This window comes from Hemitrygon akajei, chromosome 16 (assembly GCF_048418815.1).
Source record: "Hemitrygon akajei chromosome 16, sHemAka1.3, whole genome shotgun sequence".
Taxonomy (NCBI): domain Eukaryota; kingdom Metazoa; phylum Chordata; class Chondrichthyes; order Myliobatiformes; family Dasyatidae; genus Hemitrygon; species Hemitrygon akajei.
Genome location: NC_133139.1, coordinates 43,216,213 through 43,242,519, shown reverse-complemented (window position 1 = coordinate 43,242,519; position 26,307 = coordinate 43,216,213). Strand labels below are relative to the sequence as shown.

Genomic DNA, 26,307 nt, shown 5'->3' with positions numbered 1-26,307 from the left:
TTACTGCTCTACCCTCATCAATCGTCTTTGTCACCTTCCCAAACACCTCAGTAAGGCACAATCTGCCCTGCACAAAGCCATCCTGACTATTAGTAATAAGCCCATGCTTTTCCAAATGTAACTAAATCCAATGCCTAAGATTCCTCTCCAATAGCTTTACTACCTGAGTGGAGGAACCTGCTTCTTCTCTGTGATCTCCCATTTACTGGATTCAGTGCACTGATGTGTAGATCATCTTGTGAAGGAAGGTGAGGCCTGTATCCTCTGGAGTTTTGAAGACTGAAAGGGAAATTGATTGGATCATCATCTCCTGGTGGGTCTTGGCAGGGTGGATATGGGCAGGTTTTTTCCTCTTTTAAGAGTATCTGGAACAAATTTTTAGTGTTTAAAAATCAAGGGCTGTCCATTTAGGACAGATGTGGAGATAAGTTTGTTTCTCTCTCAGAGGGTCATAAACCTTTTTATTTTTTCTCTCGAGGGGCTTTGGAAGCAAAATCAATTGATACTTTCAAATCAGGAAGAGGGTGCACGGTTACCTGGAATATAAAGTATTGGAACTTTAAGATTTCAATAAGACCAGCCATAATGTGATTGAACATCAGAGTAGTTTCAAGGGGCTGAGTAATCTACTTCATCTAAACCAATGTTCATGTGGAAATTTACCTAAGTGCATTTACGACACATCACTGAAGATTGCGTATGACTGAGCAAAACTGGACCTCACTTCAAAATAGCTTCACGCAGCCATCCCTTAGACAATTCTGTCCATTGTTCAGTTAGTAGTCAATTACCAGCTCAGATCTGATTGGCAGGGGTTCGTGGAATCTTCCTGTTCATCACGAGGAAGGACTCGGGCTAGTTGAACTTAGTGGAGTTGTCAGGAGCTGGCCGAGTGTTTGAACACCTGCAATATTAACTCCAAGTTAAACTGCATCCTTGCCTGGAAGAATTGTTTTCCTTCCTAGGTGCTCCTTCATTCATTGTGTTGAGTCGGACCCCAGGTTCAGTTTCTCATATCCTAGCTACTGCAGCACCAGGTTCCTGGAAAAGAAAACACAATCATCAAATATCGACAATGCAATGGTCAAGGCCCACCTCTCCCACCTGAAAAATCTCAAAGCAACGTATTCCCAGTAAGTGGTATCTCAGTGCCCCCTACAGGAGGAAGATAATTATCATTTGTAGTAATGTTACACTGAAAAATTATCAGTAACCAAATATGACAGTAGTAACTGCAAATGTTATGTAGCAAAATACATAATGAGGCCATTCAGCCCATTGGGTCCATAGGAGCTCCCAACAGAGTAACCCCATTGATGCTAGTTCCATTTTACTCATCCATGCCACCAAGCACCCTTTGATTCTATTGTTGCTTCATTGCACTAAGGCGAAATATACAGTCCCATATCTGCACAATGCGATGAACATTGAGCATCAGTGGGTAACTCAAGTGGTCACAGAGAGAACATACAAATTTCACATGGACAAGCGCAGAATCAAATCCAGGTCACTGAAGCTGTGAGATGTCAGCATGACACCACGCCCCTTACATGCTACCTCAGCATCCTTCTATCTATCCTCCCAATGTATGGCCCACTGCTTCTGTAGGAAGTAGATGGGAATAAGGGGAACCTGTGCAGCCCTGAGACTGCTGAGTTCTGTTTCACTCTGCACCATTTTGCCAAAACCAGCTGCAGTCCAAACCAGTGAGCTGATCAGTAGAGGGATAACAATTGGGGAGTCAGTGAGGGGAGAGGAATGACTGCAGATTTAGTCCGCCCTCCTCTGTAGTAAACTGCTGAAGGACAGATTTCACGGCTGAGGACCGTGCAGGTAGTGAAATCCCGCATGGTTTCAGTGGTCTGAACCTGGCTGACATCAGTCTGGATGAGTGAGGATCGAGTTTCACTGCGAGGCTTCTTCAGCAGCATCATTAAAACAAATGACCAGCGCATGGGGACAAGACAAGCTGGATTCCACCTCCCCATCCCACACCCCTGCCCGACTTACTCCAATGTCATTCATTATACTGACCATTTCTTTGTCATCTCTGGTATGGATACTGGAACATCCAGCTCAATATCACTGTGCAAGTATATACATTATACAAATTTTGGAGGGTTGGGAAGGCAGCTGTGACTGAGCTGGTCCAATATAAGTAATTTCCTCAAACCCCCAACCCCATCAGTAGCCCCATAATTGCATTGCCCCTGTCTGGCTGTGCTGATGTTATGCTTATTGGGTGCACGTTAAGCTAATGTAGAATGTGGGCACTTTGTTTGTACTTTCCCCTCCAGGACAGTGGCATTCGGTGATGCGTCATGTGTATTGTTGCTTCCCGTTCAGGAATGGCCCCTGATTGATGAGTGGGGTGTCTTAAAGAAGTGCCTGTTTGTAGTGGCACGTGCTCTGTGCTGACTCAGCAGTAGAGTTAATTTTGGGAGAGGGGGAAGAGCGCTGGCTCCTGCAAAATGGTTTGTTATTGACTGATTTTGTTGTGCAATGTCATTCTAATCATATTGTGATAGATGTATTTGTGGACATTTGGAATTGTGAGATTGTGAAGAAGGATGTGAAATCCTGTGTTTTGATTTTGTGTAATTGCTCAGGCTCACAGTAACAACACCATTCCTCCCCCCACCACCACCACCACATTCCACTGATGGATTGTCCCTCTATACTTGGCCTAATTTGGTACCATCTCTAATTCTAAATTCTCATTCTTTACATCATGCATCTCTGTTTCTATCACTCTGTCTCTTCCTTTAACTTTCCATTTTGTAAATCTCTGCTACATTTTCCATGCCACCAACTGCCTTGTCTTCAATACATCCAAATCTTTATAATTCCCACACAAATCTCATCTTTTTCTTCATTCCCTTGTCACTGTATCTTCTTTTATATAATACCTATACTTCGATATCCCAAATGTTCCTTATGAACTTGGTATATGTTTAGACTGACAACAGCTCTCTCTGGTTTACACAGAGGAGAGTTAGAAAGGCCAGTTCCTGCATTTGGTTCCGATGGAGTCTACAGTTTGGTTTTAGCCCCTTGATTTCTTTCTTTTGGAGGGAAATTTATTTAAAGGATTAAATCAGCAAAGCTATCTTGGGCTGCAAGAACATTCCTGATGCCAGAGACTGGTGGAACCTAATGAAGTAATTAACTCCAATGGGACAATTCTCCTAAATGAAGCTCCAGCACACTGCATCATTGACATTCATTAACGATCACCCACTGGAAAATACAAACCCAGGTCATAAATCAGTGAATCCATAGTGCCTCAAGTAGAACAGAAATAGAGATATTTGGATTTCTGTGATGATAGGAAAGGGGCGTAGGATAGTACAAAACAGAAACTGGTCTCTTGAGCCACGAGGTTAAATAATGCTTTAATAAACAATTCCTTTCTGCCTCCGCAATGTTCATCTGTCTTCCTTCTCTGCACTTTCATGTGCCTACCTAAGAGCCTCTGAAATGCCTCTTATCATATTTGCCTCCAATACCAACTCTGTGAGTGCATTCTAGGCACTCACCACTCTCTGTGTAAACATATGTCCTGCAAATCTCCTTTGAACTTACCCCACTTCTCGATAAATTCATGCCCTCTAGTATCAGACACTTTTATCATGAGAAAAATATACCAGATTTATCCAAACCCTTCCTATAGCACCTGCCTTCAACTTCAGAGAGCATCGTGGTAAACCTCTTCTGCACCCGCTCTAAAGCCTCCATGTTATTCCCATAATGGGATGACCAAAACTCAATGTAATAAATGAGGCAATGGATCCAAGGGAGATGTGTCATTGATCACAGTGTCAATATGTAGATAGATTTAATATAATAGAATGTGTCAATACAAGTCATTTACTGAGATGTACAGAACAACGTCCACATCATGCTGCCTGTTCCAGAATTGATCAATTGATCTACCAAGGAGAATGCAGTTACCACAACCAATGTCCCTGCTCGGGATTTCAAGTTAAAGCTCAGCCAGGGTGTCCACACTCCTGCTCACTATCAGTGACCCTGATTGCTGGCTGTTTGATGAGGGCAGCACTGGTCCAGATGGGCTCACTTGCCCTCGTCTGCCCACACTCACTGTCTGGATTCCCACGGAAAGAGTGGTCACTGGATCAGTGGGATTGATGCTCCTGATGCTCTCAGAGAAAGAGGAAAAATCAGACCACACAAAGAATGAAACTGTGTGGTTTAACTTTGGACAGATGTGCAAATTGTGGATATATGGTTATTCTTCTCAGTGTCAATTGCTATAGAATCTACTTCCTGTATGCCCTTATTCAAGATAAGCCTGGCCATATCCAAGGAAAAACAGAGATAAGGCCAAGCTTAGGGTCCTGGATCACTGGGTATGGAAACCACAGTGTGGCCATGTCCATTGGTCAAATGTTGAACCAAAACAAGATCATAATTTCCTGTTCCCAGCGCCAACGGTAGGATTCACTCAATGAGAAATTTTGGTGGAAAGTTTCATCAGCATGCAAGAAGTACTGTAGAACGGGTGAACTATTTCAGAGCATTGAATATGCCAATTGATGGTTTTGTGTCCAGGTTTGCAGACAATATGAAAATAGGTGGAGGGCAGATGGTTTTCAGATAGTAGAGAGGCTACAGGAGGACAGACTAGGAGAATGGGCAAAGTGGCAGATGGAATACAGTTTCAGGAAGTGTCTGATCATGCACTTCAGTAGAAGAAATAAAAAGGTAGACTATTTGCTAAGTGGAGAAAATTTCAAAAACCTGAGGTGCAAAAGGACTTGGGAATCTTCATGTAGGATTCCCTAAAGACTAATTTGCAAGTTGAGTCGGTGATGACAAAGACAAATGTGATGTTAGAATTCATTTTGAGAGGATTAGAATACAAAAGCAAGAATGTAATGCTAAGGCTTTATAAAGTACTGGTGAGGCCTCACTTGGAGTATTGTGAGCAGTTTTGGGCCCTCTTATCTGAGGGATGTGATGACATTGGAGAGGGTTCAAATGAGGTTCACAAAAATTATTCCAGGATTGAAAGGCTTGTCATATGAGGAAGTTTAATGGCTCTGGGCCTCTGCTCACTGGAATTCAGAAGAATGAGGGATGACTTCATTGAAATCTATTGTATGTTGAAAGACCTCAATAGAATTAATGTAAAGAGGATGTTCCCTATGGTGGGGGAGTCTAAGACCAGAAAACACAGCCTCAAAATAGAGGAGCATCCTTTTGGAATGAAGATTGGGAGAAATTTACTTAGCCAGAGAGTGATGAATCTATGGAATTCATTGCCAGTGGTGGCCGTATGGACCAAGTCAGTTGGTATATTTAAGGCAGAGGTTGATAGATTATTGATTAATCAGGACATGAAATTATACAGGGAGAAGCCAGGAGATTGGGGCTGAGAAGGAAAATGGATCTGTCATGATGAAATAGCAGAGCAGAATCGGTGGGCCGTATGGCCTAATTCTGCTTCTACATCTTATTAGGGGAATGTCTGGAGAATCGATAAAATGGAAACAAATCCAATAGTCAACTTGAGAGGGCAGAAAGATGAAGGATATGTGCATGTTCCAACAGTCTACCAACCAGGGCCATAGCACAGATAGGATGGTCCAGGGTGCCTTGGGAATTTGGATTCTCTCTGCCAGTCCGATGTCCAAAAAATTCCCTTCTGAACCAGAATGTTTCAAGGTTCTCACAGAAAGTTGATGTCTCCCACAAGATAATAGGAATGGTAAAATTACTCCAGGACTTGTCAAAATGGAAGAGAGTCTTGAGAGTAAGAGATTTCCACTCACTGGACAGTCCTTGGAGTTTTCCCAACAACCTGGGGCAGGTGACTCGGAAGTGGCCAGCTTTATCACAGTACTCATACATCCCTCTCTCTCAGCTAGGGAGATCCAGGTTCTTCCAGGTTACATGGGATTTTCCAGTGATGACTGCGGGGATCTGCTTTGACTATCAAATTGAGGAACTGGAGTAGGCATTGAGTATTTCTGAGAACCAGCCTTCAGGGTGAACTTGCCACTCAGAAACATGGTTGTCCATTCTTATGGCCATGTCCATAAATTCCTCCAAATCTTCTGTCCAGTCCCTGGACACAACAACATTTTTAAACCGGTCATTTAATCCCTGTGCAAACAGAGCAATGAAAACCGCATTGTCCCACCTGCTCTCTGCCACAAGGATATGCAAATGAATGGAGTAGTTGGCCACAGATCACTCTCCCTGATGCAGCTGAATGAATCTGAGCCCGAGCAGGATGAAAGAATATTCTCCTCATCATTCTAAGAAATAGCTTTATACAGTATCAGAATACAGAGCAGCATCCTTCTCCCATAAAGCCGTTGCCCATGAAAGGGCTCTGCCCGAGAGAAGGGAAATTATATGGGCCTCCTTACACCTGTCCAAAGGGAACCCTGCAAGCTCTAACTCAAAGACAATGGAGCACTGATGTAAGAACTCGGGGCAAGATTCAGTGTCCCCATTGTATCACTCCAGGCCAGCAGATTAACTGACTCTCCATGGTAGTTCTGGGAACACGTTGCAGGACACACAGGCAAGTGTGTGAAACCAGAGACCTTCTGCAATGATGCAAGTATTTCACGGAGATGCTGTTCATGCCGTCAATCCCCGCTATGTCCTGCTGTCATAATATTCAGATGGGTGAACTAGGGTACAGAGTAAACTCAGGACTCTGCCAATAAAAGAAATTAATGATGAAGATTTCTTTTGGTGAATAATTTAAAGAATAATCAAACTAAGAGCTCACTTACTCAGGACTAGAGCTCACAGAATGAAACTCCAGGACTCAGCGATAACCTTAAATGGGACATCAAACCCATGCGGTCAAAATCAAAAACTAATCGCCCAAGAACAAAAAGCACAGGAAATCATATTCACATGACAAGCATCATGAAAAATGCAGCGTCAACTTAATGATAAAAGTAGTCATTAAAATAATTCCAATAAACTCAAATAAATGAAGTTCAGATGCATCGAGATCTGCCACTGCCCGGCACTCCTCGCTGGTCCGAAGGGTTCATCACACACATATTGGACCAAGGAAGGTCCATTTTGGTCAGAGAATCATGAAAGTGACAAAAACAGTACTCCAACTACAACAGTTTTTGTTGGCAACATATCTGAAAAGGCTTCTGATATGTTAAACAGGCAGTTACTCACAAAACGTGGCTTGGTTTTAAGCTGGAAGAGAGTTCAATAAGCTTCAGGAAAGTTGCAAGCATCAGTTTTTGTGAGTATAAAGAGCCAGAATCTACTCGGTGTGCATTAAGATTATTATATGAACTTCAAATGAGAGATAAAAAGCTGCTTGTAATATCAGATGCAAAAAGCAAGGCCCGTCTGCAAATATGGAGGGCCAAAAAGAAATGAGTCAATGGAGATACAAAAACAGAGGATTTGTCAGATGATGTTTTGGATGAGGAAAACAAGAGAAGAGTTCAGATCATAAAGGAAGCATTTGAAGATTAATAAGAGAATACTCCAGTGAACTAAATGCACCTTCTGAAGATCAAGATGCACAATCTAGAAAGACAAAAAAGAAAAAGGAGGATGAGGTCAGTGCTATGGAAACAGAAGAGGATAAATGAGACCCAATTTCTTAAGAAATAAGTGAATTCAGAGATACTCACTAGAAATTAGAAAAAGAAAAAGGAAGACAAGAAGTTGAAAAGGAGAGTAGATTGAGAGAGAAAAGCCAAGAATAGGAGAAGGAAAGGGTCCAGAGCTGTCAGAACCATTTCCTGCAGTCTCAGAGTCAACTCCTACAACCACCACTGAGGAGGACCCAGAACCTGAGATTGTTTTCACATCCGTAATTCTCACCTGCCAAGCAGAATGACCCACCTTGTCAGGAAAGACATTATCCCACAAGGGTAAGAAAGCAAGTAAATCTTCAGGCCTGAATGGAAAAATTTTAAATCTACTACGCTTTGTATTATATTCAGTTATTCCCAGCTTCCTTGTTTTTCTTTCAATTAGTTTAATGTTTTGAAAGTTACAAAACATATTATCTATGCATCTTATAATGTTATAAACTTCTGTAGGGACCCCAATGCTCGAGATAAAACAATTCAAGTTTGTACAACCTCCCTTCTATCTCATGCCCTTTGGCCCCTGCAGCATCCTGGTAAAATTCTTCCGTACCCTTTCCAGAGCCTCTATATCCTTTCTGTAACAGAGCAAACAGAATTATACACAATACCCAAGTGTTGCCCAGCTAACGATTTACATAATTGAACTAAAAGCTCAGACATACAAAGTTGCCAAGATTAGTGGCAACTGGAAGATTGGGAAAATTTTAAAAGCAACGAAGAACTATTGGGTAAGCAATACGGAACAGGAAAATATATTATGAAAGTAAATTAGTACAAAATATAAAAAGATACCAATAATTATATAAAGTGAAAAAAGCTGAGAAACAAAGCAGAGATAAATGAAAAGCAAAAAAGTGAACATAAAAAGGAGTCAGTGAAAAAACCATCACCTTTATTTGGAGAGGGGGTGTTGAGCATAAAGTTTCTCTCTATGCTGATGACTTATTACTCTTTCTCTCAAATCCGTCTACATCCTTACCTCTAATGTTTTCACTTCTTGACCAGTTTAGCCAGATCTCTGGCTATAAACTCAACTTACATAAGAGTGAACTTTTCCCAATTAATAAAGAAGCGCAAGAACTAATATTTCGTGATCTCCCTTTTAAAGTAGTCCATAATCAATTTACTTATCTTGGAATTACAGTCACAAGGAAGTTTAAAGATCTCTTTCGTGAAAACTTTGTCAATCTTTCATATGCTATAAAACAGAGTCTGGTACAATGGTCACCTCTATCTATGTCCTTGGTAGGTCATATTAATGTTGTTAAAATGTATGTTCTCCCCAAATTTTTATACTTATTTCAATCTATCCCAATTTTTATTCCTAAATCCTTTTTTGATTCCTTAGACTCTATTATTTTGTCATATCTGTGGCAGAATAAGCGCTCTAGAATTAATAAAATCCACCTCCAAAAATCTAAAAAAGAGGGTGGCATGGCTTTACCTAACTTTCGCTTATATTACTGGGCAGCTAATATACGTTGTGCTGCCTTCTGGTCTTTCTTCCACGGTCAACCCGAGTGCCCTAACTGGGTGGCAATGGAGTTGAGCTCCACTAAAGAATTATCTATATCTGCACTTCTTGGCTCTGCACTCCCTAGCGGTCTGCCCAGATCAATAGCTAATCCTCTGGTTAGACACACTTTGCGTATATGGGCTCAGTTCAGGAAATGCTATGGTTTCCAGGGGTTTTCTGTTTCTAGCCCTGTCGCATATAATCACCTTTTTTTACCTACTACGTACGATTCAGCATTCCATGTTTGGTACAGGAAGGGCATTAGACATTTTGAAGATCTCTTCATTGATAATCGCTTCGCTTCTTTTCAGCAGCTCTCCGTTAAGTTCAACCTGCCTAATGCTCACTTTTTCAGATATCTCCAAATCCGACACTTTACTGCTCCTTTAATTCCTAACTTTCCTGAAATGCCTGCGAAAAATGCTATGGACCTATTTCTTTCCATTAATCCACTAGGTAAAGGTTTAATATCAATTATCCGAGATAAACTAGCAGCCTTATGATGGGCCCCTGTGGATAAAATTAAAATGGCCTGGGAGCAGGATTTAAATATCTCCTTATCCGAGGAGAGCTGGGACTCAGTTCTCAAATCAGTTAACTCAACCTCCCTTTGTGCTCGCCATTGCCTTTTACAGTTTAAGATTGTTCGTAGAGCCCATATGTCTAAATCTAAACTATCTCGATTCTACCCTGGCATTAGTCCGCTCTGTGATAAATGCAAGAGGGGCGTGGCCTCTCTTATCCATATGTACTGGTTCTGTCCGAGCTTGGAGAAATTCTGGAAAGATGTCTTCACTACATTATCGGGTATTCTGAATCAGCACCTAGAACCAAACCCCTTAATTGCTCTGTTCGGTTTTTGGGGCAAGACAGATTTATGTCTGGGTCCGACCAAATGCCGAATACTATCCTTTGCCTCTCTCCTGGCGAGATGCTTGATCCTCCTTAGATGGAGAGATGTTGCCCCGCCCACTCATGCGCAATGGCTTAACGACATTATGGCCTGCTTGGACCTCGAAAAAATTCATTATTCAGTTCTTAATTCGGATCTAAAGTTCCATAAGGTCTGGGGACCTTTTAATCAAGTACTTTCATAACCTTCCTCTTGACTAGGGTTTTTTTTTCTTGTGTTTTCTCTTCTTTTCGGTCCCTTGCTTTCAGCTCCCTTTTTTTTCTGGTAGTAGGCATTATTATCCTCTGTTGCTAAGTGTATTCACAGTCTGGGAGTTTGACTGTCCGGACTTATACTCTTTATATTGTGTGGTGGTTGGTCTGGAGTTGTTGTTTTTTTTTCTTGTGTTGTGGGGCTTGGGGAGGACACTAAGCTCACTTGTCTTTAATTTAGGTGCTTTTTTGTTAAATTCTCTTCCTTTGTAGCATATTGTTATTGTATGCTTAATCTTGCACTGTATTAATGCTCCTCATTGGGATTTGGGGTTTTTAATTTTGTAAAATGTTTTGAAAAACTAATTAAAAAAAAAAATTTTTTTTAAAAAAACCATCACCTTTATAATTGAGATAAGAGAAATTCCTTGGATAAAAATAAAGTAATCACTGGTTGCACAAATATATCACATGGGTAATGTGCTATTACTTAGCCAATGAAAAATGAGAAAGGTGATAAACTATTAGTTTAACTGCTATACCACTTTCTGCCAGTAAGTGGCGACGAACCACCACATACTGTGAAAAATATGTGAGTTTGTTTAAAAAGTACAAATGATTAAACTATAAATTTAGTAAAAGACAAATGATTCATCAAAGTATTTTTTTTAAACAGTGGTTTCCAACAGTCCCTTTTTGATTCTATAAAGGACCCTGGCAGAATCACATCTGAAAATTCAGAGGTGGAAAAATCTTACAGTATCTACAGTACAGACTAATCAAAAACTACTTCTTAAAAGCATTTATAGCACTGCATCATGAGTAAGGGCAACAGGCAAAAATATAATAACAATAAACATTCAAATAAAGTCCATAATGTCCAATAATTATATTTGTGTGTGAAGTCTTCCCGCAGTTCTTGTCTTAACCTGGAGTTGCTTGCACAGGCTGGTGTGTGTCCATTTACCTTTACTTTCCACGCTAACTGCTGAACCGGTGATTAGCAGCACTTGGTAAGGAACTTTCCACCAAGCTCCCCGGGGTTCCTTATGTGCTTTCTAGACCAGGACCCACTCGCCAAGAATCAGAGTGTCCTCCTTTCCATGGACTACTCCAAGCAGCAGAAACCTGTTGAGGAAAAGGACTACGTAACTTCAGAATCAGATTTAATATCACCAGCATATCTTGCAAAATTTGTAAACTTTGCAGCAAAACATAGTAATAGAGAATAGAAAACTGAATTACAGCAAGTATATGTGTAGGGAGGCGATGGGTGGGCAAGGAGATAACATAAGAGAGGGACAAGGGGATGGGAAATGGTGAAAGGGAGTGGAGGGCATTACTGGAAGTTTGAGAAATCGATGTTCATGCCATCAGGTTGGAGGCTACCTAAACGGAACATAAGGCGTTGTTCCTCCAACCTAAGTGTGGACTTATCCCAACAGTGGAGGAGGCCGTGGATGGACATATTGGAATGGGAAGTGGAATTAAAATGGGTGGCCCTGGGAGATCCCACTTGTTCTGATGGACGGAGCCTAGGTGCTCTGTGAAGCGGTCTCCCAATCTATGTCGGGTCTCACCGATATACAAGAGGCCACACTGGGAACACCAAACACAGTATATTTCCCCAACTGACCCACAGGTAATGTCGTCTCATCTGGAAGGACTGTTTGAGACCCTGAATGGTAGTGTAGCCTCCAACCTGATGGCATGAACATCGATTTCTCAAACTTCCAGTAATGCCTCCACCCTTCCCCCTCCCCCTCACTATTTTCCATCCCCTTGTCCCTCTCTCATGTTATCTCCTTGCCCACCCATCGCCTCCCTCTGGTCCTCCACCGCCAGCCCCCACTTTTTTCTTTTTTCCACGGTCTTCTGTCTCTTTCACCAATCGACTTCCCAGCTCTTTGCTTCATCCCTCCCCCTCCAAGTTTCACCCATCGCCCCGTGTTTCTCTCTCCCCTGCCCTCACAACTTTTTTTCTCCAGTCCTACTGAAGGGTTTTGACCCGAAACATCAACTGTACTTTTTTCGATAGATGCTGCCTGACCTGCTGTGTTCCCCCAGCATTTTGTGTGTGTGTTGCTCGGATTTCCAGCATCTGTAGATTTTCTCTTGTTTCTGAAGTAGTGAGGTAGTGTTCATGGTTCAATGTCCATTCAGATATTGGAAGGCAGAGGAGAAGAAGCTATTCCTGGATCAGTGAGTGTGTGCTTTCAGGCTTCTGTACTTCCTCCCTTATGGCAGCAATGAGAAGAGGGCAGGTCCTGGGTGATGTGGATCCTTAATGATGGACACTGCCTTTTTGAGGCACCACTCCTTGAAGATGTCCTCGATACTACAAAGGCTATTTCCCATGATGTAACTGACTAATTTACAACTCTCTGCAGCTTGTGTTGATCCTGTGCGGTAGTAACCCCCTCCCCTCTCATACCAGAAGATGAGTTAGGTCCCCAGAGACATTAACACCCAGGACCTTGATCACTTCATTGAGGGACCACTTCTGATCCCTCTGTGAGGACTGGTGTGTGTTCCTTCATCTTAACTTTTCAGAAGTCCACAATCAGTTCTTTGATCTTACTGACGTTGAGTGCAAGGCTGTTGCTGTGACACCACTCAACCAGCTGATCTGTCTCGCTCCTGTACGCCTCCTCATCACCACCTGAGATTCTGCTGGCAACGAGTGTACCACCAGCAAATCTATAGATGGCATTTGAGCTGTGCCTAGCCACACAGTCATGGGTGTTGAGGGAGTAGGGCAGTGGGCTAAGCACACGACCCTGAGGTGCGCCAGTGTTGATTGTCAGTGAGGTGGAGATGTTATTTCCAATTCTCACAGATTGTGGTCTTTTGGTTAGGAAGTTTTAATAATTAATTAAACTGTCGACCAGAATGTGTATATCTGCTCTCTGAGTTCAGGAGCTTCTGGTAGTGACATAAGTTGCCCGTCACTACTTCAATTGGGCTGAGTTTTGTTTTCTTGTTTGGAGCTGCCCTGATACTGCACAGGCCAAAGGAAGAGCTGTAGGCCATGGCACGACTTCCTCGTAATACTCAGTCAGCCATTGTTTGGTAATGCCATTCATTCCTTCAGTTTGTCCTGTTGACTCTGGATGATGAGGACTATAGTTCTTCCCCCAAGCCATCAGACCCCTCAATACTCAGAGTCTAGACTGACATCTATATCATTTATTATTATATTGTAATTTGTCCTCTACTGTGCCTATTATCTTGTTTATTAATTATTGTACTGCCCTGCACGGTTTTGTACACTTTATGTAGTCCTGTGCAGGTCTGTAGTCTAGTGCCGTTTTATGTTGTTTTTACGTAGTCTAGTGTAGCCCTGTGCTGTCTCACATAGTCTAGTGTAGTTTTGTGTTGTTTCATGCAGCAACAGGATCCTGGAGGAACATTGTTTCATTTTTACTGTGTACTGTACCAGCAGTTTATGGTCGAAATGACAATAAACTTGACTTGACGACTTGATAGCTCGACAATGTTTATGACAAACTGTGACAAGGATGGTTTAGACCCAAATGCTGGGCTATCCAAAGCAAGGTTCAAAACATGGTATCAAACTGGATCTGAGCTCAAAACAAACACTTGATGATACCACTAGTAGGCTTACAATTGAGCACCAAATCATAGTTCAGGTGTTCCTTAAATACTTGATTCTTGGCACCCAAAACATGTTTACCAATTAGCGGGACCATCCTAAGCCCTTAAAGGCTATGCCAGCTATGCGTACTCCATGCAGTTGGACCATCTATATCCCGGAAGCTCAGAGAGATGGTCATGGTAGTCACGGATGAGAGCCGGATCCAAGATGTGACTTTCAGGCGTCCGGCACCTCTCCTCAGGTCCGAAGCCTTCCCAGTCCACAAGGTATCGTCAAACTCTCTGAATAGTACACGAGTCCAAATGTGTTCTCACTGTGAAGATCTATTCCCCTCAATAAACCTGGTAGCTGTGGGGCTAAGGGGCTGACTCAGACAGGTTTTAATATAGAGATGTGGAAGGTGGGATTGAACTTTAGCATCTTGGGGAGTTGCAAGGTGTAAGCCACCAGGTTTACATTCCTCAGGACTTTGAAGTGGCCGATGAACTTGGGTGCCAACTTTCCAGACTCTACTTGGAGAGGCTAATCATGAGTGGACAGCCAGACTTACTGTCCAGGCTATAAAGCAGGTCCCTGTCTTCTCTTTTGCTTCAACGTGGTCTTTGCTTTCCAGGCTGCGTCCAGCAAAAGCTCTCGCCAGAATCCATTTCTGCCTGCAGCGCTGGATGAGACCTTCTGCTGCAGGGGCACCACCCTCGGCTTCCTGTTCCGTCAAGAGGGGTGGAAGATAACTAAACAGACAGTCGGAAGGTGAAATCCCAGGCACCAAGTGCTGTAAGGTGTTGTGAGCGACCTCTGCCCATGTGAAAGGGTCACACCACTCATCAGGTCTTTCTGAGGCCAGGTATCTAAGTCTTTCTGTGGCTGGCATCTTGGGGTATATTTTAAATCTTGGTTGATCCAATCCATCTGACCATTGGACTGCGGGTGAAACCCAGAGGAAAGGCTTGCTGTTGCCCCTGTCAGTTTACAGAACATCTCCCAGAAATGTGACGTGAATTGTGGATCACGATCCAAGACAATGTCCACCAGGAAAACATGGCTCCTGAGGACCTGGTCCAGGTCAATTTTGGCCATCTCCACTGCAGACGTAGCCTCTCCAAGGCAATGAACTTGCAGGCTTTCGAAAACCAATCGACAATTACCATGACGACCGACTTCCTCTTGGAAGGTGGGAGACCCGTGTCAAAGGTCTTGGGGATGTGTGCCCAAGGTGGAACAGGTAGAGAGTGGAGGAGCCCTTGGGTTCGAGTACAGGGTTCCTTCTTCTGAGTGCATACCTCGCATTCCTGCACATGCTGCCAAACCTCTTTTGTCATTCCAGGCCACCAATACCCCTTCTTGATGAACTCGAGTGCTCTGGCAATCACTGGGAGAACAGTCATTCTCAACGAACATCCCCATTGGAGTGCCTGGGGCCAGGCGGAAGTTGGGACCAACAGCCAACCCGGAGGGCCATTCCTAGGGATCTCCACTTGTGCTTGGGCCCTGCATCAACTCCTCAGTGAATCGGCGCTACCACCTTGGCTTGAGGCCAAATTGTGGTAGGTTGTTCCTCTTCTTCTGGTTTGTCAAACTGATGGGACAAGGCATCTGGCTTTTGTTTCTTCTACCCTGGTCCACAGGTCAGGATGAAATCAAAGTGGTTAAAGAACAAACACCACCGGGCCTGCCTGGAATTCAGCCTCTTGGCCTCCTGAATATAGGCCAGGCTCTTGTGGTCAGTCCAAATGATAAAAGGGTTCTTGGCCCCTCAAGCCAGTAATGCCATCCCTCCAAGGCTAACTTAACTGCAAGAAGCTCCCAATTCCCGATGTCATAGTTAGGAGAAACCAAGCTGGGTGCTGTTGTGAACTATTGTTTAAGCTCTGCAAAATCAGCCTCCGCTTCAATCTGTTACCCATTTATCTGTCTCCTGAAGCCCTGGATGAGTCAATAATTCTCCCCTCCCTCCAGTCTATGCATAGGTTATGCTGGGACAGCCAAGGGTACCCGAGGATCAGGGGTATGAGTGGAGAGTCAATGACGTAGAGGCTAATGCCATCCATATATCCCCCTATCCTCATCTGCAGAGCCACAGTCTGGAATCAGCGAGAGATGCTTAACAGCTTTGACAGGGTTTGAATGCCATAACCTCCTACAAAGTTAAATTTAGCAACATGAGGGACAGCAGAGCTTCGCTTCCAGATGAGCTCAATGCCTTCTATGCTCAGTTTGACCTCAAGAAGAGGGAGGAATCTTTATGCACCCCACGTCTCCCAATGATCCTTTGATCAGAGTATCTGACGATGTTGTGCAGGCTGCCTTCAGGAGCATGAATCCAAGGAAAGTATCCGGTCCAGACAGAGTACCTGGCTGAGTACTGAAGACCTGTGCTGACCAACTGACGGGTGTATTCACAGATATCTTCAACCTCGCACTCCGGCAGTGTGTGGTACCCACCTGCTTCAAGCAGGCTTCAATCATACCGGTGCCCAAGAGGAGCATGGTGACCTGTCTCAATGACTATTGCCCAGTGGCACTTACATCCACAGTGATAAAGTGTTTTGAGAGGCTGACTTTGAAGCATATTAACTTCTGTCTGAGTAGCAACTTGGATCCGCTCCAATTTGTCTGCCAAAGCAACAGGTCTACAGCACTGTTATGGCCGTGCTAAAGATGGTGATACATCAGCATATGGGAGGGTGTTTGAAAATTTGGCTGACGGTGTCATAACAACCTCTCACTCAATGTCAGCAAGACCAAGGAACTGATTGTAGACTTCAGGAGAGGGAAACCAGAGGTCTATGAGCCAGTCCTCATTGGAGGAGCAGAGCTGGAGAGGGTCAGTAACTTTAAATTCCTGGAGGTCACTATCTCAGAGGACCTGTCCTGGACCCATCATATAAATGTAATTGCAAAGGAAGCATGGCAGTGCATCCTTAGGAGTCTGCGGAGATCTGGCATGTCATCAAAAACCTTAACAAACTTCTGTAGATGTGTGGTAGAAAGTGTATTGTCTGGCTGCATTATAGTCTGGTATCGGAATACCAATGCCTTTGAGCAAAAAATCCTCCAAAAGGTAGTGGAGTACATCATGGGTAAAGCTCTCCCAACTATTGAGCACCTCTACATGAAATGTTGTCGTAAAAAAGCAGCATCCATCAAAGATCCTGACCACTCATGCCATGCGCTTTTCTTGCTGTTATCATCAGGTAGAAAATGCAAATGCCCCAGGACTCTCATCACCAGGTTCGAGAAAACAGTTACTACCCCTCAACCATCAGGCTTGTGAACAAAAGAGGATAACTTCACTCATTCTACTTCCGGTGTTCCCACAGCCAATGATCCCACTTCAAGGACTCTTTATCTTGTCATTTCATGCTCTCATTATTTATTGCTATTTATTAATATTTGCACAGTTTGTTGTCCATTGATCCTGTTTACAGTTACTGTTCTGTAGATTTGCTGAGCATGCCTACAGAAAAAGTTATCCTGTGGCTGTATGCGATGACATGTATGTACTCTGATAATAAATTTTACTTTCAACCTTGTTTGTTTTCTGGCATGTCAATTGTTTGTCAAGCCTGCATCCTGAACTTTGGATTCCACCAAACTGAGAGAATGTATCAACCATGTTTTGAACTCCAATGTGTCCTAAGGAGTGTGTCTGCTGTGCAGATAAGGAAGCAGCTCAAATGGGGTCACCAGCCTATGACCAGTCATGACTGCTAAGTAAGTTGCTCACACTGCCTGTAGGACACTGCTCTCTAGTTAAAACCATCATCACGTAGCCATGCTACTCTTTGACATACAGGGTAAATGGTTTTCCCACATCAGGGATTGCCAATGCAGGTACAATACTCAGTATCGCCTTCAAAGTTTGAAAAGCTTCCACCTGTTCTTCATTAAGATTCATAGGGTTGTCAGAGAGCAGACGGGTGAGGGGTGGAGCGATTTCAGCATATGAATCAACTCACTCTTGGTTGTAGTTGCACAAGCCGAGAAATGATTGAAGGTGCTGGACTGTTGTAGGTGGCTTTGCTGATTTAACAGCCTTCGCATGATCTTCAGTGCAGATTGCAACAATTGCAACAAGGGAAAATGATTTTCTTGGGATAGAAAACTTCCCAACTGATCTCCCAAATTTCTTTTGTTGCAGTTGTGCTTTGTGTCCCTGACGGCAAGATCATCGAGCAAATAAAGTGCATCACGTTTGTTTGCAACTAGTAAATTAACATATTGCTGTGAATTGCAGTTCCACTTTTCTACTGGTTAGCAGGTGTGGAAATATATCTGTAACCCAGAATTCTTTATGAATTTATAACTTTTGTAAAACATAATGTGACAAAATGGAATGGAACTTGAGTGATCCAGAGTACTTTGTTGGATAACTGGTTTGGATGGAGGCTTATAGGAAGCTATGTATGCTTTATGACAGGGGGTGTGTGTTTTATGGCAGGGGTGATGTTTCGACAACAGAGAAAAACAGGACACAACTGTCATGGGGAAGAAGCCTCTAAAGTCATTGAAGAACAAATTGCACGAACCATTCTCTCTCTATCTCTCGTTGGTGGGAAGAGTTTGGTGCCGATTCCCAAGCTAGACAACTCAGGTAAAAAAACGCATGAGACTTACACATCGAAAATCAGCAAGTTTTTTTGTTGTTGGTCTCCCCTCTCTCTGCGACACTTCTGTGCCCCTTTTTGCGATTCATGAACAAGCACTCCCAAGTCCCTCTGCACGACAGCATGCTGCAATCTTTCACCATTTAAGTAATAATCTGCTCTTCTATTATTCCTTCCAAAGTGAATGATCTTGCATTTACCAACAGTGTATTCCGTCTGCCAGACCTTGGCCCACTCACTTAACCTATCTATATCCCTCTGAAGACTCTCCACATCCTCTGTACAATTTGCTTTTCCACTCAGTTTAGTGTCATCAGCAAATTTTGCTGTGCTACACTCAATCCCCTCTTCCAAATCATCAATGTAAATGGTAAACAGCTGCGGGCCCAGCACCGACCCCTGCGGCACCCCACTCACCACTGACTGCCAACCAGAGAAACACCCATTTATACCAACTCTCTGCCTTCTATCAGTTAATCAATCCACCATCCATGCCAATACACTTCTTCTGACTCCATGCATCCATATCTTATTTATAAATCTCTTGTGCGGCACCTTGAATGCCTTCTGGAAATCCAAGTATATGACATCCACCATTGATCCACCATCTCTATCCATTGAACTCATTATGTCCTCAAAGAACTCCAGTAAGTTTGTCAAACAGGACCTGCCTTTTCTAAATCCATGCTGCATCTGTCTAACGGAACCATTCCTTTCTAAATGTATCACTGTTTCTTCCTTAATGACAGCTTCCAGCATTTTCCCGACTACAGATGTTAAGCTAACTGGCCTATAGTTGCCTGTCTTTTGCCTAAATTCTTTTTTAAAAAGTGACGTGATATTCTGCAGGGACCTGCCCAGAATCTAGAGAATTTTGGTAAATGATTACCAATGTGTCTACTATAACCTCCGCCAATTCCCTCAGCACCCTGGGATGCATCCCATCAGGACCAGGGAACTTATCTACCTTCAGGCCCTCTAGCTTTCTCATCACTATCTCTTTAGTGACAGTGATTTTATCGAGGTCCTCACCTCCCATTTATTCCATAACATCATTCTTTGGCATATTAGACATGTCCTCCACCATGAAGACTGACACAAAATAGTCATTCAATGCCTCAGCCATTTCCTTATCACCCAATATCAGTTTCCCCTTCTCGTCTTCCAAGGGGCCTACGTTGACTTTAACCACCTTTTTCCACTTTATATATTTATAAAAACTTTTGCTAACTGTTTTTATATTTTGTGCTAATTTACTTTCATACTCTATCTTCCCTTTCCTTATTTCTTGTTTAGTTGTACTTTGTTGCTTTTTAAAGTTTTCCCAATCCTCCGGTTTGCACTACTCTTTGTGACTTTGTATACATGAGCTTTTAATTTGATACTATCTTTTATTTCCTTAGTTATCCAAGGCTGGCTCTCCCCACACTTACTGTCCTGACTTTTGACTGAAATATACTTTTGTTTTAGCACTGTGAAAAATCTCTTTGAAAGTATTCCACTGTTCCTCAACTGTCCTACCAAATAGCCTGTGCTACCAATCCACATTAGCCAACTCCTCCCTCATCCTGTTGTAGCCTCCCTTGTTCAAGCATAATATGCTAGTTTTAGATCGAACTATTTCATCCTCCATCTGTATGTGAAATTCAATCATACTATGATCACTCTTTCCATGAGGATCCCTGACTACAAGGTTGTTAATCTTACCTGTCTCATTGCACAGGACGAGATCTAAGATAGCATTTTCCCTTGTAGGTTCACTAACATGCTGCTCAAGAAAGATATCACGGATGCATTCTAAAAAGTCCTCCTCAAGACTTCCTTGACCAACCTGATTCACCCAACCTATGTGAAAGTTAAAATCCCCCATGACAACAGTCATTCCGTTCTTACAAGCCTCAGTTATTTCTTGGTTAATCGCCTCTGCCACTGCAATATTTTTATTAGGTTGCCTATAGACAACTCCCACCAATGATTTTTTTTTCCCTTTACTATTCTTAATCTCTACCCAGATGGACTCAACATTCTGCTCTGTAGATCTTATATCGTCTCTCACAATCGCCCTGATCTCACCCTTAATCAAGAGCGACACCCCACCTCCTTTGCCTTACTGTCTATCTTTCCGTATTACCTGATACCCTTGGATATTTAGTTCCCAGTTATCTCCACCTTGCAACCAGGTTTCTGTAATGGCCACTAAATCATATGCGTTGGTACTGATCTGTGCCACAAGTTCACTAACCTTGTTTCTAATACTATGGGCATTTAGATAAAGTGCCCTTATACTCATTGTCCTTTTGGAATCTAGTGACCTATGTGATTTTTTTCTTTTTACTTTTATGCAATCTACTCTTACATTTTTCTTCACTAACTCTAGCTTTGGTCTCTTCATCACTTCCCTCTACTTTTCTGTGTGGGTTCCCATCCCTCTGCCATATTAGTTTAAAACCTCCCCAACTGCACTAGCAAACAATCTCCCTAGGACATTGATCCCGGCCCTGCCCAGATGCAGACCGTCCAGATGGTACTGGTCCCACCTCCCCCAGAAACGGTTCCAATGCCCCAGGAATCTGAAACCCTCCCTCCTGCACCACCGCTCAAGCCACATATTCACTCTAGCTATCCTGCTATTCCAACTCTGGCTAGCACGTGGCTCTGGTAGTAATCCTGAGATTATTACCTCTGAGGTCCTACTCTTTAATTTATCTCCTAGCTCCCTAAATTCAGCTTGTAGGACCTCATCCCGCTTTCTTCCTATATTGTTAGTACCTACATGCACTGCGACAGCCAGCTGCTCACCGTCCCCTTTCAGAATGTCCTGCAGCCTCTCCGAGACATCTCTGACCCTTGCACCCGGGAGGCAACACACCATACTGCAGTCCCGTTTGCAGCCACAAAAGCTCCTCTCTATTCCCCTTACCATGGAATCCCCTACCACAACAGCTCCGCCACTCTTTTTCTTGTCCTCTTACCCACGGTGCCACGATGCTGGCTACTGCTGCCTTCACCTGATGAGCCATCTCCCCCAACAGACTCCAAAGTGGTATACTGTATCTGTTTTGGAAGGGGATGATCGCTGGAGGCTCCTGTACTACCTTCCTGCTACTACTGTTCCTGTTGGTCACCCATTCCCTATCTTTCCTTAGATCCTTAAACTGCGGTGTGACCTACTCACTAAATATGTTGTTCCTCTGACCTGAGTGTGGCCATGGATAGACAACTCAGAATGGAAATGGGAAGTGGAATTAAAATGGGTGGCCACTGGAAGGTCTTGCTTCTTCTGACAGATGAAGCGTAGCTGTTCAATGAAGCAGTCTCCCAATCTACGTCAGGTCTCACCAATATCCTCACCTACCACCCCACCATCCTTCATGGTCAGCACATAATTCTCCGGAACTTCCACCATCTCCAATGGGATCCTACCACCAAGTACATCTTTCCCTGCCCCTGAATTCCTGCTTTCCATTCCCTACACTACTCCCTTGTCCATTCATCCCTCCCCACTGATCTTCCTCCTGGCACTTATCCTTGAAAGCAGAACAAGTGCTACACCTGTCCCTACACCTCCTCCTTCACTACCATTCAGGGCCCCAAACAGTCCTTCCAGGTGAGGTGACACTTCACCTCTAGGTCTATCGAGGTCATACTGTGTCTGGTGCTCCTAGTGTGGTTTATTTGCTGAGTTGTTAGCATGGTAGCTAAAATCTGAACACCATCAAATGGATGCAATTTTATATGTTCTTAATTCGTTGAATTAAGTTTAATTTGTTGAATTAGTTTAATTCGCCCAAGATTTAAGCTTATTTTTTGAGGATGTGGAACTTCCCTGGACCATTTGTCAATTTTCTTCTTGATCTAGTAGATCTCCATCAGCAATCTTGTGTGTACTTCCCTTAGTTTTTACTGAGGTAAGTCTTGCCACGACTGCCATGTTATTACTGTCATCATAAATTCGGCCACTAGAGGTCTCTGGTGAATCAGTATCACTTTGCAGTTCCTTGGAGTTCCCAAGGTGTCACTGTTTCTGGAGACCAGTCAGTGTTGGCTGCCTTCCAATTTGAAGTGACATCACTGTTCACATCATGGAGTTCCCGAGGGGGCACTTTTTCTGGAGACCAATCAGTGTTGGCTGCCTTTCAACATGATTGACATCACCATTATCACGCCCACTGGGTTGGCTGAACCGCCCATCAAGGTCTTTCCCGTGCAGCGAGGATTTCCTCAGTTCACTCTGCAACTCCGAATAGAGCTCCTGACTATGGACATACAGAACACACAGCATGCTGTTCTTTCATCTGTTCCGTTAACACAGAGATCTGCTTTTCAGACATTTTGCGGTCTTTTTTGTACTGCTCTTTTAGCATGCCAGGTTTCCTCTTCACTGGTTACTTAAACTCTCACAGCTACCTAGACTATTCCTCCTCCCACCCTGTCTCCTGCAAAAATGCTATCCCTTTTTCTCAATTCCTCTGCCTCCGCCGCATCTGCTCTCTGAATGAGGCCTTTCATTCTAGGACAAAGGAGAAGTCTTCCTTTTTTAAAGAAAGGGGCACTTCGTCCACTATCAACTCTGCCTTCCATCGTGTCTCCCGTATTTCACGCACCTCTGCCCTCACCCCATCCCCCCGCCAGCCCACTAGGGATAGAGACCCCCTGGTCCTCACCTATTACCCTACCAGCCTACAGATCCAACGTATAATCCTCCGTAACTTCCGTCACCTCCTACGGGATCCCACCACCAGACTCATCTTCCCCTCCCCCCTACTCTCGGCTTTCCGCAGGGATCGCTCTCTACGCGACTCCCTTGTCCATTCATCCCCCCCATCCCTCCCCACGGACCTCCCTCCGGGCACTCATCCCTGCAAACGGAAGAAGTGCTACACCTGCCCCCACACTTCTTCCCTCACCACCATCCTAGGCCCCAGACAGTCCTTTCAGGTGAGGCACCACTTCACCTGCGAGTCAGCTGGGGTGATATACTGTATCCGGTGCTCCCGATGTGGCCATTTATACATTGGGGAGACCCGCCGCAGACTGGGAGACCATTTCACCGAACACCGGCGCTCAGTCCTCCAGCAGTGGCGGGACCTCCCTGGGGCCACACACTTCAATTCCACAGACCACTCCCACTCCGACATGTCTGTCCATGGCCTCCTCTACCGTCAAGATGAGGCCACACGCAGGTCGATGGAGAAATACCTTATCTCCCGCCTAGGTATCCTCCTACCTGCCGGCATGAACATTCAACTCACAGACCTCCGTTGATACACCTGACCCCCCTTACCCCATCCCTATCTATAATTTTAGTCTGGTTCTCTTTCTCTCTCTTTTTTCCCCCCAGCCCTACCTTTCTTTCTCTTTTATTTCCCATAATTCTCCACCTTCCCCCAGCCCATTTCCCTCCAGCCTATCACTTCCCAGCTCTCTACTTCATCCCTCACCCCAATTCTTATCCCCCCTTGACCATCCCATATTACTTCATTCCTGATTAAGGGTTTCGGCCCGAAATGTTGTCACTACCTCCTCCCTGCTGAGTTCTGCCAGCATTTTGTGTTTTGGTTACTTAAATCATTTACTTGTTGACACAGTATACGGGTTTGATTCTCTAAATCAGTATGTTTGCGTTTTAAAGCGTCTATCTGATTTTGTATCTCATTATGCAGCTCGTTTAGCAGCTCTGTTCAGGTCACTGGCATTCAAGCTGTTGTCTTAGTTCCTGAGCACATCTTTCTGATCATATTCCACCATGTTCCACATCACAAACCAGTCCTCACTAGACTTGGCAACGATAGAAAATTTCTTCCGTATGTATTTATAGAGAAACAGCATGGAATAGGCCTTCGGGCCTTTCAAACCACGCCTCCCAGCGACCCCTGATTTAACAATTAACCTAACAACCAGTACATTTTGTGACTGTATGAGCACCCAGAGGAGACCCCCGGGGAGAACACACAAACTCCTTACAGGCAGTGGTGAGAAATGGACCCTGGTCACTGGGACTGTAAAGCATTGTGCTAACCACTACGCTGCCGTGCTCTTTACCAATGGTATCAAGCTTACATATGTCACTTAAGTAAAACTTAAGACTTCAGTTAGCTGTTCCCTCCCAGCTGGGAATTCGAGGGATTCACTGGTCATTTTCAAAACTTCGGACACTGTATCAGATTTGATCTTAAGATGTTAAGATCCAGTAAGATGGAGGCATGTATACACACAGCAGCCTCTCGGGCCAACCAAAGGCACATTTTCCTTTGTTAAATGAGCTTTTGTACATAGTAAGACTATTCTTGACTCCAATAACTATGTGTACGGCAGTTCTGCTGCATCAGTAAGCTGCTCATTATTCAGAGTAGCCAGCCGGGTCTCAGCCAAACGGTTCAGAAAGGCGAGTCAGATTGAGGGATTTAAGTCAGGTTGCCAGATCTCAGAAAGAGCCAGTTTGGGTTCAGAAGAGTTGACCTGGGTGCAGACCATGCTGCTGCCTGGCATTCATAGGTTCCGGAGTTGATACCTTCGAATTGGTGCAAAGGCAGCATGTAGTGAAACTGTAAGTGACAATCCTAGAAGTTTCTTTTGCGATCGCAAGACCCTGCTAGTCATTGATCACCGCAGACCTGCTTCCCTTGTTTGGTGGGGAGATAGGCTGCGTGGTAGCTGTTGTAGCAAAGACTAGGCCACAAGCCAGAGGCTTGCATTGTACTGTGGCATGCGGGTGGGCTGTCCCATCCATCCTGCCCTCCAGTGGTGGCTTGCTGGTATTACAGGCTGGATGACAGGAACCATAAATTTCCAGGATTTGTTGCTCAGGGTCTTGGGCTAAAAATGTGTTTTCTTATGTGACTATGTTCTTTTTTTTTTCTTTTCTCGTTATTTTGAATGCATGTGTATGTTTTTGCACCTTGGCTCCAGAGGAACACTTTCATTCAGCTGTATCTATGTATGGTCTGAATGATAAACTTGATTTGATTTGATTTGACTTGACTTGAAGGGATAGTCTTCACTTTTGCACATCGAACATCTCATAACCCCATTATGACTATAATATCAGGTTATAACAATGACACAAACTTATACATCCAATATTTAGAACCTTTATTGGCCTCTTGTCCAACGATTTATATCACCCTCTGCGCTTCTCTAAAAATTTATACCAACCACCACAGGTAAAGTAAAACATAGCCTCTGCTCACTCTTAAACTCCCTTTAAACAATGTGCTGAAGATATTTATTCTTGGACAATTAAGGAATAGAGGAAGTTGTCTTACCTCACAGATGCACACTTAAAGCTGCCTTTCTTCATCTGGTTTTATTCAAGTAATCGTCCCACATCTGGGCACTAAATTGTTGGATCTTATTACTTTACTGATCTTTTTTCTGGTTCTTCCACAGGGTCAAGTTGGTGAGCAGCTTTAATTCTTTTATAATTGTTTATTTTAAGGTTTAAAGAAACATACAAATACTAAGCAAAGAGCTGAGAAACAAAGCAGAAATAAATGAAAAGCATAGAAGATGGAGATTAAAAAGGTGCTTCAGAAAAATCCATCGCCTTGATTATCAAGGGAAATTCCTTGGTTGAAATGCACAAATATATCACGTGGGTAATGTGCTAATATCTAGCCAATGAAAAATGAGAAGGTTGATGAACGTTAGCTTAACTGCTATACCGCTTTCTGGCAGTAAGTGGCAGCAAACCATCACATACTGTGAAAAATACATGCGTTGGTTAAAAAGTACAAATGATTACCCTACAACTTCAGTAAAAGCACAAATGATTCATCTAGTATCTCCTAAAGTATTTAAAATAAAACAGTAGACAATCATAAACATGAGAAAGTCTGCAGA

General features: G+C 43.5%; 1 long non-coding RNA gene across 1 annotated transcript; it reads right to left on the bottom strand.

Moving 5' to 3' along the window:
• Positions 1 to 522: 522 nt before the first annotated feature.
• LOC140740373 (uncharacterized) lies at positions 523 to 25,931 on the bottom strand. The gene is made up of 3 exons (XR_012101836.1): positions 25,731 to 25,931; positions 11,207 to 11,367; positions 523 to 1,041 (listed from the first exon to the last, which is right to left on the bottom strand). It is a non-coding gene; the product is annotated as an uncharacterized lncRNA (long non-coding RNA).
• Between the last annotated feature and the right edge of the window lie 376 nt (positions 25,932 to 26,307).